General features: G+C 40.8%; 1 pseudogene; it reads left to right on the plus strand.

The window, feature by feature from the left end:
* The window catches only part of LOC128124084 (carcinoembryonic antigen-related cell adhesion molecule 5-like), an 89,524-nt pseudogene extending 74,411 nt beyond the window's left edge, over positions 1 to 15,113 (plus strand).
* Positions 15,114 to 15,914: the final 801 nt, after the last annotated feature.

Below are 15,914 nucleotides of genomic sequence, written 5' to 3' on the forward strand. Positions count from 1 at the left end.
AGGTTACCATATTTCATTATAGATGGTTGTAAGCCACCATGTGGTTGCTGGGAATTGAACTCGGGACCTATAGAAGAGCAGCCAGTGTTCTTAACCCCTGAGCCATCTCTCCATCACCAGTTCAGCATTCTTGTGTCCATAGAAGCTTAGCTATTTAGCTGGGCAGCTGTTTTCTCTGAGATAAATATTTGGTTGAGGTCAGAAGGAATGCAAACTCACTAGTCTCAGTGGCACATGGAGTTCCTGGTATACAGCTTCATGACCTATTACCCATGCCAAGATGCATTTGTCTGTGATGTGGCTGTCTTCCAGTCATCCATGTTTCTAAAAGTAACCCTAAAAAAAAACCTCACTGTTTCAGTAAGCTAGACTTGAGGATATAGTTTGGTCAGGGTACCTCTGCCATTTGGATGACTTGAGGAATGATGATTGCAGGGCCTCTGAAAGGGGCGTCAAGAAGTGCAAAAAACGCTGACCATTGTAAGGGTGGAATGTCTGTGAAGCAGTTAACTTTAGCTTTACTTGTGGGACAGGGGATGGCATACCTGTTTGATGTACCGGTAGTTTACTATTCCATGTAATAGGTAGTAAGAAATGAAACCAAAACCATGCACATTGAGAACCTCATGTCCATCTGGCAGAATCCCAGAGTAACCCTCCTTTTCATCTAGGCATGGGGTGGTGTCTCAGTTACTTATCTATTGCTGCCAGGACATAGTGACCAAAGCAACTATAGAAGAAAGTTTATTTCAAGCTTACAGCTTCATTTGGAACCCATGGAAGCTACTAAGAGTAAGGAGGAAGAGACGTGGTGGGAGTGATAGACTCCACTCAGGTCTGACCTTTAACACAGGGTATCACAATTCTCCTACAACAGCTCAGTTTCTCCATTTTCCTGGTACTCAGACTGATCCCTCCACACTCAGGCCAGAATCCTCATGATCTAGGCTCTGATTAGCGCTTTTATTGTTTGCTTGAAAACCTTTCCCAATTCAAGCACTTGAGGGGCTGAGTGAGGAGAAACTGAGCGGTTGCTGGAGAACTGTCCATATAGCCAATCCACTGTGCCAATAAAGAAACCTTGAATCTAGGACAGAGACAGTGATTGACTGCCTGGGATTAGCCTCCAAAGTTTTTGGAGGACTTTGCAAGGTGGCTCGAGAGGGCAGAAATAGAGAAATTTGGGAGAATTTCCAGTGCTAGAGATTCCAGAGAACGTGGAGAGAGAGTCGGCCAATTGTTCCACTTTCCTTGGATTTTTCAGGTCTTGATCTCAATTTCTGACTCCCAAGTTTTTATTATACTAGAACAAATTAGGTAATCGTTTCATCTGGCAGCTACATCTGGTGCTCCACATCTGGCATTATTAAACCAGGCCAAGGCATTGAACCTGCCGTGCCACCGCCACTGCTGCAGCAGCTGGTGTTGTCTCCCTTCCCAATGGACCTCCATGCCTGTTTTTCCACCTCAGGGGTTTCTCTGTTGCAGCTTTTCCACAGCAGCCTTCAGTGGCTGCCTGCCCCTGGCCCAAGAAATCTGGTGGGTTTGTGGATCCACTGCTGGCCTGTGCTTATTCTTCTCAGCACGTGTGCCTTCCTTCCTACACTGCCAACCCAGGCCAACTCAGTCACCTTGAGACTTTGCTTGGTGCCAATGATCTCACTGCTGCTGCCATCACCACAAACCACCAAGGGCTCCAGCTGTCTCCAGCCTTGCAGCACAGTGACAGCAAGAAGAGTACACTCCAGGTCAGCCACCTCACTACCACTAAGGGCAGACAGGACAGCCGTATCCCCATGTTGCTTCCCAGTCATGTGGATTTCTCTCCCACACTGAGTCCTGCCCTCTGCCACTAATGGATTTCTCTTACTGGTTTCCTCACATTAGCTCTTCAGACATCTCAAGCCCTTCCCCAGTTGGATATGAGCAGCTACGTTGGCTCCCAGTCCAAGTGTGCAATTAGCACAGCTTGGGGTACCCCCCCTACTCCTCTCCACCCCCGACCACACAATGCTGCCACTATAGATGGATACCCACCCTCACCTATCTCCACCTATGCTGTCAACATCATCAGATGTGGTAAGACACTGGAATTTTTAAGTGGGGTATTAGGATATATTTTAAAAAGTGGTGGGGGGAATCTTTCCCATGTTAAGAATTGGGAATATCATAATCCTGGGAGTTAGAACATTGTTTACTTCTACTACGGATAACTTACAAAAAGAAAAAATAAATGGGATAAACAAGTTAGCTGGGATTGACATAATTTCAATCATAATTATTATCAGCTTGGTAATTCATATTTTATCCTTAAAATGGTTTGATAACTGTGTGAAATACGATAATTTGACTGATAAGTTAAAAGCTTTAGAAAGACTTAACAAGATACAAGCCTAGAGGAACTTAGTACTGGTAAGGTACAAGCCTTAGAAAAACTTACTACTGGTAAGCCTTAGAAAGAACTACTAATAAAAATAAGAAAAATACTTAGACATGGGCAAAGGAATTTAGAGCAGAACCTGCCACACAATTGCACTATGAAACTGAAGAGGAGTGGCCTAAGGTTATTAAAAAAACAACCTTAATTTATCCAGTTACCATACAAGAATGACCACCAGGTGATAGATTCCCCCAAGGATATGCAGAAGTTAATTGGGATCCTATAGAAATGTTAGATTTGGGGAGATTTAAGGAAGCAGTAATTTCAAATGGTATACATTCATCCTTTCAATTCATGGGCCACTTGGAACAGGATTATTTGACAAGACTGGAAAGATTTAGTTATAGCAATATTGGAAGGTGGTCCTCAGTTACAATGGAAAACATGATGGAGAGAGGAATCTAGGATCATAGAACAACCAAGTAGGGCTAGAGTTGTGGAAATTTCCCAAGACCAGCTTTTCAATGAGGGACATTATGCTGATTTGCAAAGACAATCTATATTTCATGACCACACCTTGGCCCTGTGTCACACAGCAGCTTTGAATGCTTGGGACAAGGATGAAGAATCGGGAAAGAGCTGAGTCATTTACTAAAATTATACAAAGCCCCAAAGAAGCCTTTATTAATTTTTTACAAAGATTAATTTCAGCTGTAAATAGAATGATATCAGATCCAGAAGTTAGACAAATATTAATTGAATTCTTGGCTTTTGAAAGTGCGAATTCAGAATGCAAAACAGTGATTAGGCCTTTAAATGCAAGATCAGCACCCATAAATAAATGGATCCAAAATACATCTGATATTGGATCTCATGCTTATGATGCTACTTTGAAAGGAGAAGTAATTTCTAGAAATTTTAAGAAAATTGAAAATGTCATATGTTTTAGTTGTGGTAAACAAGGTCATCTAAACAGGGATTTTAGGCAAGTTGTTCCTAGAAACAATACTTTTTCTAGAGATAATCCAAAGAGAAGACCCCAGCCTTCTGGTGTATGTAGAAAGTGCAGCAAAGGTTGACATACCAACAACCCTACCCTTATAATGGGTAACTGACAAACCTGTGTGGATAGAGCAATGGCCTCCAACATTAGAAGAATTCCAGGCCTTAGAACAGCTGGTACAGGAGCAACTAAATGCAAAACATATTGAAGAATCACCAGTCCTTGGAATTCTCCTATATTTGTCATTAGAAAGAAATCTGGAAAATGGAGAATGTTAACAGATTTAAGAGCCATAAATAAGGTGATTCAGCTGATGGATTCTTTACAGCCTGGAATTCCCTTGCCTTCTCTATTAGCTAAAGGATGCTCTATTACAGTGATCATTTAAAAGACTGCTTTTTTACTGTACCTTTACAAGAAAAGGAGAGAGGAAAATTTGCCTCCACAGTGCCTACTTATAATAATTCCCATCCCGTTAAAAGGTTGCAATGGAAAATTCTTCCACAAGGGATGTTAAACAGCCTCACCTTATGTCAATATTTTGGACGACAACCATTGGAAATAGTTCCAATAGAAACAGTTTCCTCAATCTACAATTTATCATTATATGGATGATAACTTACTAGCTGATTTAGATGCAAATACCTTAGAAAAATGTTTAAAGAAACAAAGAAAATTTTGCCTTCTTAGAAACTACAAATTGCTCCTGAAAAAAAAAATACAAAGAGGAGATTCTATTAATTACCTAGGATATAAGATAGGTTTACAAAAACTTGAACCACAAAAAGTACAAATCAGGAGAGATAATTAGGAACTCTTAATGATTTTCAAAAATGCTGGTAGATATTAACTACCTATAGCCTACATTTGTATTGACACTCAAGAACTAAGTAATTTATTTTAAACCTTACAATGTTATAAGGACTTAAATAGTCCAAGAAAACTATCAGCTGAGATTGAGAGAGAATTGGCTTTGGTAGAAAAGAAACTATAGACTGCATATGTGGATCACTTGGATCCAGAGCTTGACTGTACCCTGGTCATGCTACCCTCCATACATTATCCTACATGAATTCTTATGCAGAGAAGAGATAAACAGTGAAAAATAAATACCTATGTAGAAAAGGTTTCTGAATTGAATCTGAAAGGAAAATTGAGACTTTACCAATTAATAGGAATGAACCCAATAGAAATTGTAGTACCATTTACTAATGCTGAAATTTCCTCATCATGGACAGAAAATGAATATTGGCAAAGAGCTTGCAGTAATTTATTGATACAAATTAGCAACAAATATCCTCAAAGCAAGAGACTTCAGTTTATAAGAAGAACTAATTGGATTCTTCCTCACATTGTGTGAGAAACACCTATTTCTGGAGCCCCTACATTCTATACTGATGCAAATAAATCAGGAAAGGCAGATTATAAGTCAGGAAATTTAAACAAAGTAGCTCAAAACCCTTATGAATCCATTCAAAAATCAGAATTATATGCTATTCTCATGGTACTATAGATTTTCCAGAAACTCTTAATACAGTTACTGACTCTCAATATGCAGAGTTATTTTACATAATGAAACTGCTGATACAGAATCAACTTTGTTATTTATTGAATTACATAAAATAATTAGAAATAGAAATAATCCCTTGTATATAACACATATCAGATTCCATATGGATGTATTATTACCAGGCCCTTTACCACAAAGTAATCATGGAATTGATCAGCTGTTGGTAGTAAATATGCTAGAAGCCTCAGAATTTCATTAAAAACACCATGTTAGTGTGGTGGTGACTCATGCCTTTAATCCCTGCACTTGGGAATGCAGAGCCAGGCAGATTTCTGTGAATTTGAGGCCAGCCTAGTTTACAGAGTGAGATCAAGGACAGGCACCAAAACTACACAGAAAAAAACCTGTCTCAAAAAAACAAAATAAAATAAAATAAAAACACCATGTAATAGCAAGTATTTGAAGAAAGATTTTTCTATCACTTGGCAATAAGCCAAGGAAATGTCCTACTTGTTCTTTGTATAACTCCACTATCTGCAGGAAATAATCCTAAGGGTACTCAGAGAAACAAAATTTGGCAAATGGATGGTTTCATTTTACAGAATTTGAACAATTAAAGTATGTATACCATAGCATAGATACATATTCAGGATTTCAATGGACAAATGCTTTGAGTTCTGAAAAGGGTGATTCTGTAATCACACATTTATTACAGGTGATGGCCATTATGGGAACACCTGTGTAAATCAAGACTGACAATGCTCCAGCATATGTCCCTACTAAAGTGAAACAGTTGTTTGCATATCACATCATAAAACATATTACAAGTATACCACCAAATCCTACAGGACAAGCAGTTATAGAAAGATCTAATCATACTTTAAAAGAAATGCTTAAAAAACAGAAAGGGATAATAAGGACCCCCAAAGATAGATTGCACAATGTTTTATTAACTTTGTATTTTGAAAATGCTAATGAGAAAGGGACAGCAGCTATGGAGAGACATTGGATACTAGAAAAAATGCTGAACTAAATCAGCCTGTATACATTAAGGATGTGTTAACCTCAGAATGGAAACCAGGATATGTGTTATTTTAGAAAAGAGGTTTTGCTTTTGTTTTCACAGAAGAAAAGCTATGTATATCATCAATATTGATAAAGATTGTATTTGAACACGAGAGAGCTCTTGATTAGGAGAGATGATAGTTCATCGAACAGCTTGGCAATTCAACTTCACAAAAAGGAAACTCCCTAAAATTAAGGTTGGGGCAAAGTTTTGTTTTGTCTTTCCAGGAAAATAAAAGCATCCAAATAAGGAATCTAAAGACCACTGGACAAATGCCCTAAGAAAAAGAGTAAATTGGCCTAATGGTAGAACACACTTCCAATAAGACAAAATCTCATAAATCTTCCCAAATGTTTGTTTCTGCTGTTCTCTACAAACAAACAAAGGAAAAAATGGTCTCAATTCAATTAAAAATTGAAGCTGGTTTTGGAGATGGAGCATGGCTCTCTCCTTCTCTAAACCCATGCATGGGAAAATTTAAAATCTCTGTCTCATGTCAGAAGCGTCACCTAGATTGAGACAGAAGAAAAATAAAAATTAGGGACTGTTCTATTGCTACTAATCTCATAAAACTTTGGTTTTATTTTGACTACTTAAAACTTTTCTTCTTAAGGTATAATTATTTTCTCAAAATTTAAAGATTAATATATATATACATATTTAAACCTTCTGTCATATAATTAATGATCAGAGTACTATTGATTCTAGAAATAGGCTTCATCTAGCTTTTATACATGATTTCAGGCTTGAGTCTGAAGCAGGTAACTAAAAACTAAGTTCGTGTACCCCAGATGTATTTAATAGATTGTGATCCCTTAACCTCGCTGATATCTGCTGCATATGACATTTAAATTGTTTAAGTTTCCTGCAGTGTACAGTGACCATTCCTAAAAGTGATCTTTGAAGTCTGCAAAAGGTTGTTGGGGCCCCACAATGATGAATACACCTGGATTGTGATAATGCCACTAAGCTGGCAAACACCACCCAAAGATCAGCTATGGACTACAAACTACTCAGGACAAATTCAAGTCGGTTAGCTAAGATTGTCCAGCCTTGTAGACTACTCAACCCAGAACTTCAGATAAACCTTGCATTATGCCATCACATCGAGACTGGACAATAGCTAGCTCCCCCACAACTTGACCATTATCTTAATTTTTCTCTGGGTCCCCTAAAGACGATGTCACCCCAGGCAGTAGAAAATAATTTTAAGAACACAACACCCACATTCCCAAGAGGCAGGGTGGTTGGCTTTTGGACATTCAATGGATGTTTGTCATCATTTAGAGGGGTTGGTCACAAGTTAATATTATTCATGGTTGGGGAGGATACTAAGCAATGGAAATTAGATTCAGAAATCTTGTTCTGAAAAGAAAAAAGGGAATATAGTAATGATAGGATAAAAGAGTAGATTATTGTGTCAACTTTCAAACTAGAAAAACAACTACTAGAATCAAATATTTCATGTTAGTATGGATTTTTGTATATTGATACAAACTTCAGGTTATTTTTGTTATGTTTCTACTCTGTATATACATGTTTCATGTGAGGTATTTTTGTATATTGAAACAAATCTAAGGTTATTTTTGTCATACTGTATTATATGCTTCTATTTCTTATTTAAGGTATTATACCTATGCTGCTCATTTGTAAATGTAAAGTTCTAGTCCTGGAAAGTTATATAGGATAATAAAAAAAATATAGGTTACTAGTTAGAAAGTCATCTATAACAATCAAACTCACAGTTATGTTAGGTATGTTTTCAAGGTCAAACACAGACATATTTTAAACAAATAGATAGTCTTCAAACACTTTAGAGACCTACAGACTATTACACTTTTATGTTTTAATAACAGTGCTTTTCATGACAGTGAGACATGTCTGCTCCTGGCAGCACTAATCTACTTCATAAAAGGATGATGGCCATCAAAGAACCTCCATATGGAGTTTGCTTTCTTTATGTCAAAAGCTAGCAATTTGGACAAGAAACTGCCCTTGACTCAACTGCTGATGGTATGTTGTCCAAACTGGACAAGCAGGACACGAAAGAAGGTGACTGTCAAACTTTGCCAAGACAAGGTAGGACAGTCCTTCAAAAATTCCTGCTTCACAGTAAAGTCTGTCAGATATTCTAAGTCTGAAGGCCAAAGATGGATGCCTGAATGTTGCATAGGAACCTTTGGTGACTGTCCAGGTAGCGAGGTGACTATTGTTTCTATAGTTTTGGAAGTTGCTTGCTTTGCACTTCCTGCTTACTCAGGTAATATTATATACTTCTTGGGTCTCTGATGGAGTTAAAGATTAGATAGGTATAGTTGTTTCCCTTAGACATAAAAGAAAGTACATTAGGCACAAAAGTTTGGACTCATCAAGAGAAGATATATAATGAAATATTTTTTTCTAAATTTGTCAAATACTAATGGACTGGACATTGTAAATGTATTTCATACTTGGTAATTGTTTTTATTGTATACAGTTTTGCATTGTTAGAGTTAAAACTTTTCCTTTTATTTAGAGAAATGGGGAAAATGTTTAAGAGAATTATCTGTATGGCCTATAGACTGTGCCAATAAAGCAACCTTGAATATAGAATAGAGTCAGCAATTGACTGACCAGGATTACCCATAAAGTTCTTGGAGGACTTTGCAGGGCAGCTGGAGAGGACAGGAAGAGACTCAGGAGAAGTTTGGGGAAACGTGTGGTTCTGGAGTTTCCAGAGTATGTGGAGAGAGGGTCAGCCAATCACTCCTCTTTCCCTGGAATTTTCAGGTCTTTATCTCAATTTCAGAATCCTGAGTTTTTATTATTCTAGAACAAATTAGGCAATCCTTTCATCTGGCAGCTACACTGAGCAATGTAATTGCCCACCCATCCTGAGACAAAGGCTCTATAACCTGAGGGACTATGGCAGAAATCTGACTGGGATTGACTGGCTGATATGAGCTATTAGGGACACTGTTAACATCACCCATCAATATTAGAACCTGGAAGACAATAGAGAAGGACAGACAGACATCACTGGGAAAACTGTTTTTTTTTAAACAAGGTCAGACAAGACTGTATTCATAGGAATGTTAAGAGACTGTCAGGACCTAGGGCCTGATAAAGGGCTCTAGGGACTTTCATGAGTTCTAACACATTCTGAGATGGGCTTCACAGTGATGCAGCTGCCTTTGAGTCACCCACACTATTATTCTCACTAAGGTTCACGAAGCTAGACTAGGCTTTAACTGTTTCATTGGTCTATCTCATAGTTGCCACCTGTGTGGTTGTGGAGGTTTGAATGTACTTGGCCCCTATAATGTCAGAGGGAGTGGCACTATTAGGAGGTGTGGCTTTGTTGGAGTGGTTATGGCCTTCTTGGAAGGAATTTGGGGATTTGGGGTTTCCTATGCTCAGGATACCACTAATTGTCTCTGTTGACTTCCTATTTCCTGCAAGATGTAGCACTCTCAGCCCCAGTGCAACATCTGCCTGCACTCTGCCATGTTCCCCATCATGGTGATAATGGACTGAACCTCTGAAACTGTAAACAAGCCACGACAATTAAATGTTTTCTTTATAAGAGTTGCAGTGGACATGGTGTCTCTTCACAGCCATCAAAACCTGAAGTAGGACAGTGGTGAAAGCCATTTCTTCCCATCTCCCAGGAAAAGTCACACAATATCATTCCACATGGAACTGAGATCATGCAGTGTTTATTTTCCTGTACAAAACTTAGTTCATTTATCATATGACCCTCCAGGTCCACCCATGTTCTCAAAACACAGAAATTACTTCTTTAAAAAGCTCAATTGTATTACAGTGTGTTCATATATCACATTTTCTTTATCCAGTCATTCACTGATGGATGAGTCTTTAAGTTTCCATGTCTTGCTTCTTCAAGTGACAAAGCAAGGAATAATATAGATCTTTGCTCTGTCTTCAACAGATCATTAGTCACTGTGTTTTACACATCGCAGAGTGGGACTGCTGGATCACACAGATGACAATGCCTTTAATGCACAGAAAATTTCAGTTTTTGTGAGGCCTCATTTGTTGTTTAGCTGTTATTGTCACCTCTGCTTTTGTGTCATGGTCAAGAGTATCACTGCCATGAATTTCCCTCTTAGCACTGCTTTCATAGTGTCCCATAAGTTTGGGTATGTGGTGTCTTCATTTTCGTTGATCTCTAGGAAGTCTTTAATTTCTTTCTTTATTTCTTCCTTAACCCATTGATGATTCAGTTGAGAATTATTCAGTTTCCATGAGATTGTAGGTTTTCTGTAGTTTTTGTTGTTGTTGGAATCTAACTTTAAACCATGGTGGTCTGATAGAACACAGGAGGTTATTCCAATTGTTTTGTATCTGTTGAGATTTGCTTTGTGGCCAAGTATGTGGTCGATTTTAAAGAAGGTTCCATGGGGTGCTGAGAACAAGGTATATTCTTTTTTGTTAGGATGGAATGTTCTTTAGATATTAAGTCCATTTGAGTCATAACATCAGTTAAGTCCTATATTTCTCTGTTAAGTTTCATTTTGGGAGATCTGTCCAGTGGTGAAAGTGGGGTGTTAAAGTCTCCCACTATTAATGTGTGGGGTTTTATATGTGGTTTAAGCTTTAGTAATGTTTCTTTTACATATGTGGAAGCTCTTGTGTTTGGGGCATAAATGTTCAGAATTGAAACTTCATCTTGGTGGATCTTTCCTGTGACGAGTATGTAATGCCCTTCTTGATCTCTTTTGATTGATTTTAGTTTGAAGTCTATTTTGCTGGATATTAGGATGGCTATACCTGGTTGCTTCTTAAGACCATTTGGTTGGAAAATCTTTTCCCAGTCTCTGGATAAGTAAGACAATTGATTATCTTGATCTGTTTGGGAGGCATCCAGGCAGTGGGACTGGGACCTGTCCTCAGTGCATGTGCTGACTGTTTGGAATCTGGGGCTTATACAGGGACACATGGCTCAGCCTGGGAGGAGGGGACTGGACCTGCCTGGACTGAAGCTACCTAGTTGGACTCAATCCTCAGGGAAGTCTTTGTCATGGAGGAGATGGGAATGGGGGGTGGGCTGGTGGGAAGGTAGAGGGAGGGTGGGAAGGGGGAGAACAGGGAAATCCATGGCCGATATGTGAAATTAAACTAAATTATAAAATAAAATAAAATAAAATAAAAGAGTATCACTGCCGAATCCAATGTCACTGAGCTTACATCACAGATTCTCATCTAAATGTTTTATAACCTTTGTTATTGCATTTAGGTATTGGATCCACTTAGAGTCAATGTTTGTATAAGGTATTAAGAAACAGGACTTGGGCATGGCACAACCCTTTGCCTGAGCATCCTCTGTACTGTAAAACTCTAAGCATACTTGTCAAAGATTATTTGACCACAGGGTAGAACTGGACAGAAGAATGGTCTGACTTGGTGCTCTTTCTTGTTGTGGCTGTGGTAGGTTTTGCTGCAGGTGGTTGTTTTGGTTGTTTTTGAGATGGGTATAGTCAGAAGTTTTCCTGTGTCCTGCCTGGGCCCTGCAGTCTGGATGAACATCTCCCACCCACATCCCACAGCCAATTGGTCCCAAATAAACACACAGAGGCTTATATTATTTTAAAACAATATGGCCTAATGGCTCAGGCTTCTCACTAGCTAGCTCTTACATCTTAAATTAACCCATTTCTATGAATCTCTACTTTGCCACATAGCTTGTGGCTTACCAGTACTTTTACTTCTTGCTTCTCCTGGTGGCGGCTAGCAGCATCTGCCCCACTCTCTTTTCTTCTCTCACTTTCTCTCTCTTGGATTTGCCTGCCTGGCTCCATCCTGCCCTGCCATAGGCCAAAGCAGCTTTCTTTATCAACCAATCAGAGCAACACATATTCACAGCATACAGAAAGACATCCCACAGCGATGGAGTGTTACTATGTAGCTCAGTCTGGCTTGGAACTCACTTGGTAGTCTAGCCTGACCCTGAGCTCATGGCATCCTCTTGCCTCAGTCCTTCAACTACTGGGATTATAGGCATGAAACCCCACAGATGGCACCATATTTCTCTTTTTTTTTAATTGCATATTCATTTACTGGTTGTTTACTGGTGGGAGAATGCTGGAGGGCCCCAGAGTTGTGCCCACAGCTCTGATGCCTGTGGTGGGAGAAGGGAGTGTGCTTTTGGCTGCAGTACAGGCCTAACAGTCTATTCCAGGTGGAGGCTGGGTTCTGGAAAGAGAGTCACCTCCTATATTACAACTGTGTGTCACCAAAGAAGGTTTGTCTTCATACCCTGGCTGGGAGCTCTGAGAGTTGGGGGTCTATGCTGGCTAGTTTTATATCAACATGACTCAAACTAACCCATATGGGAAGATGAAACTCGGGTTGAGAAAATGCCTCCCTTCCACCATATTGACCTGTGGGAAAACCTGTGGGACATTTTCTTGAATGATGATTGGTTTGGGTAGGTCCAACTCTTTGGTGGTACTGCCAAGCCTGAAGATGTGGCCCTGGATTGTGCTGATTTATTACCTCCTTGGAGATTCTAACTAAGACAGAGTGCCTGTGAGGAAAAAGTGGCCATTTAGAGTACACTCAGCCTCAACATTCTTTCAGTTAACTCCTGGCCACAGGAACAAGAGAGGAGAATATTTACATCTACCACTATTAGGACAATAAAAAAAGATGTGATCATTAAAAATAACTGTAATTATAGAGTAAAAAAATTGCTATGTGACTTTCTTCCAGCTTCAGAGCCTTCTAAGGACTGCCAGAGTGGATATGATTTAGGCTGCAGCCTAAAGTACACTCTCTCCCCACCCACTACAGGAAAGGACTTAAAGGAAGGCACATGGCCAGCCTAGAAACATAGTACTTACAGGAGTACTAGGAGAGAATACCCTGCTTATTGCCTCACCTCTCCTAATCTACCTTCTCACAGGAAGTGCACTCCCCAGAGGAACAAACAGATGTCAGACACAATCAGAGAGTTCTTGTCCACTTGCTCAGTGAGGATGAATTTATCATGATGCTTCTTCTCTTTTCTGTCCATGACAGGTGAATCTCCAAAACCAAAACATCTACCCTCATTAAGGGGTATTATTGGCATTGTTGCCCAATGTCTGATGGGGCTGATTGCAGTAATATTTGTACTAGTTTTCCTGTGGCACAGCCGTCGTGGCAGGTGAAGTGTCTTATACCCTTCCACCTACTCTTCCATTCCCTCCATGCTTGGGAAAGGGAAGAGGCTTCCTTCACTTTGTGTCTGGACTCCATCTTCTTCTCTTTGCTATGTGTCACTGTGTTCCTCATATCACTGCCTTCCTATGTCCTGTACCCCACTGTCTGTTGGTCATGGTCACTCCTTTCTCCATGAAATTTGGAGATAAATTGACTTCATCTTTCACCAGGGAGCCACAAATTGAGAACGACATTAAACAAGTGGACAATGAGCCAACCAACCTCAATGAGCCAACCAACCTCAATGAGCCAACCAACCTCAATGAGCCAACCAACGCCAATGAGCCATCCAACCTCAATAAAACATCAAAAGAAGCCTCAAAAGTGAAACATCAAAAGAAAAAGAAGCCAAAAGTAAATTCTCTATTTTGTTGTCACAGCATCAGGGATGGAGGGAGGGACTGAGATAGCCTAGTGGAGGCAGAAAAATCAGGTTCCCCTTGACAAGTGAAAAAAGAACCCACCAGTGGGAGACAAAGGGGGTGTGGTTGTGAAGACCAAATGTGCAGAGGACTGAAAGAACAGATCTTTGGGCCTGGAATGTCCCACTTAACCAAAGTACCATCCCCAGCACCAGTTAGAAAACAGCTAATATGATGGGTAAAAGGATCAAAGGCTAGGAGGGGCTGGTTAGGTTGGAAAAGGGGACAGCACCAAGAAAGGCAGTGGCAGCCATGGTGTGAACGCATTGCAAGGACACCAAGTAGCTCCCAGGAAACATCGGCTCCCAGGGTCCTTCCCAACTGAGGAACCAAACAACAGTGACAGTGTCTACCATTTCTTTAGGGCAAGAAGTAAGAGCATGCTCAGTGAGGACAACTGGACCCATCCACCAACAGTAAGTAAAGGCACTGACCCTCGGGAATCAAAGGTCCCACCACCTGCACATCCTTCCATGGCATCCTGGACACCAGCCACTGTCTCCTGTCTGACTTATGCAGCAGATCTTCTTTTCCCAGCCTCTGGCTGGCATTTTCTTTAGGCTGGCAAGCAGTTCCCAAATAAAGACATGGAGACTTATTATTAATTATGAATGCTCACCCTTAGCTTAGGCTTGTCCAACTAACTCTTTTACCTTAATTTAAACTGTTTCTGTTCATCTATTTTTTTGCCTCAGGCCTTTTTACCTTTCTTTCATTCTGTATGTCCTATTTTCCTGCTTCCTCCCTGTCTGTCTGTCTGGCCCCTGGTGTCTCCCTGGCTTCTTTTTTTTTTCTTTTTTGAGCTAAATATCTCCTCCTACTTACTCTCCCTGCCCAGATGTCCCACATGTCTTCCCTTGCTATTAGACATTCAGCTTTTTCTTAGAAAAGTCAGGTGCCTTAGGCAGGCAAGGTAAAACAGCAATAGGTCTTTACATAGTTACACAAATATTGCACCACACCAGCCCTCAGGTGCTGTAGGTCCTCATCCCCTTTCCAGCCACAGGAGACCAAGTCATTGCTGAAGGGTATCTCATTCCACCTAGGCTAAGCTGGCATGTGGAAACCACATGTCCAAGAGCAAGTTCCTCACACTAAGTTCCTCCCTGCTGTCTGTGAAGGTTGTGGGAATTCATTCTCCCTTAGGAAGACTCTCTGCTTTGTGTGCTGTGTGTGCTCTGGGTGCCATGGATCACTGTGCTCCTCCTTGTCATAGGAACATGTCAGTCACAAGTATCACTGAGGAAAGAATAGTCAAGGCTTTGTGAACTTGCAGAACTCCTGAACTGAATAACTCAGGTCTCTGTCCTTGTTACCTCTCCTCTGGTCCTAATAAGCTAGGTCTGTGAAACAGACTCTGGAGGATGCAAATCCTCTAACTGGACTTGGGCATCACCCACTCAACCCCCACCCCCACATCGACCACCACCTTCTCCCACCTCCTTCGCCTACAAATCACAAGTCTCAGACGAGCTTTGCACTTCCATGCTCTGGTGACTCTTCTCTTGCTTCCCCAGGTCACGTGACAACTCTCCTAATGAGGTAAGCACAGACACTTTCACTGACTGCTTCCTCTCAGATGTCTCTGGAGAGATGGGGACACTCAGAGCCACAACTGTGTGTCCTTAGTTCCTCGTGCAGCAGACGAGGAGCTGCACCTCTCTTACCCTTAGGCTGCTCGCCCACATTCTGCCCACTACAAAAGATGTTACAGGTGTGGGTGAGCTAATCCCTGTGTAGTTCCCAGCACAGACCCTAAGGAGGAAGGGCCACACCCCTCTCCTTTCTCTCTCCTCATCTGAACCTGCTCTGGCCTTCAGAGGAAAGACTCCATTCCAATCAGTCAGAAGTGCAGGCTCTGGGATCTCTCTGTGTCCCCTCCTCTGCCCTCCAGCCTAGTCCCTTGCAGTCTGCCAGATAGATTCAGACAAGAGACATCCTATCCTGAAGGAGACTGGCAGGTTTCTTATAGAATGATGGGAGACATGTAGCACGAATCTTAAAAGATCTTATTAATGAAAATAAACCTTGAGCCAGGTATTGGGGTGAATGCTGGAAGATCAGAGAAGCAGAACAAGCCACAGCCACCTCACCTTGCCAATTCCTCAGCTGATCCTGTTTCCTCTCCTGGAAGCCTCTATGTCCTCATCCAAATGGATCTCAGCTGAACTGCTGCTCAAAATCTAGAAAGCTTAACCAGCTCTAGTTCCTGGTACTCATGCCTTAAATACCTTTCTGCTTTTTGCCATCACTTCCTTGGATTAAAGGCATGAGTCACCATGCCTGGCTGTTTCCAGTGTGGCTTTGAACTCACAGAGACCCAGATG

The sequence above is a fragment of the Peromyscus californicus genome, unplaced genomic scaffold, assembly GCF_007827085.1.
Source record: "Peromyscus californicus insignis strain IS unplaced genomic scaffold, ASM782708v3 Scaffold_4__1_contigs__length_199733344, whole genome shotgun sequence".
NCBI lineage: Eukaryota > Metazoa > Chordata > Mammalia > Rodentia > Cricetidae > Peromyscus > Peromyscus californicus.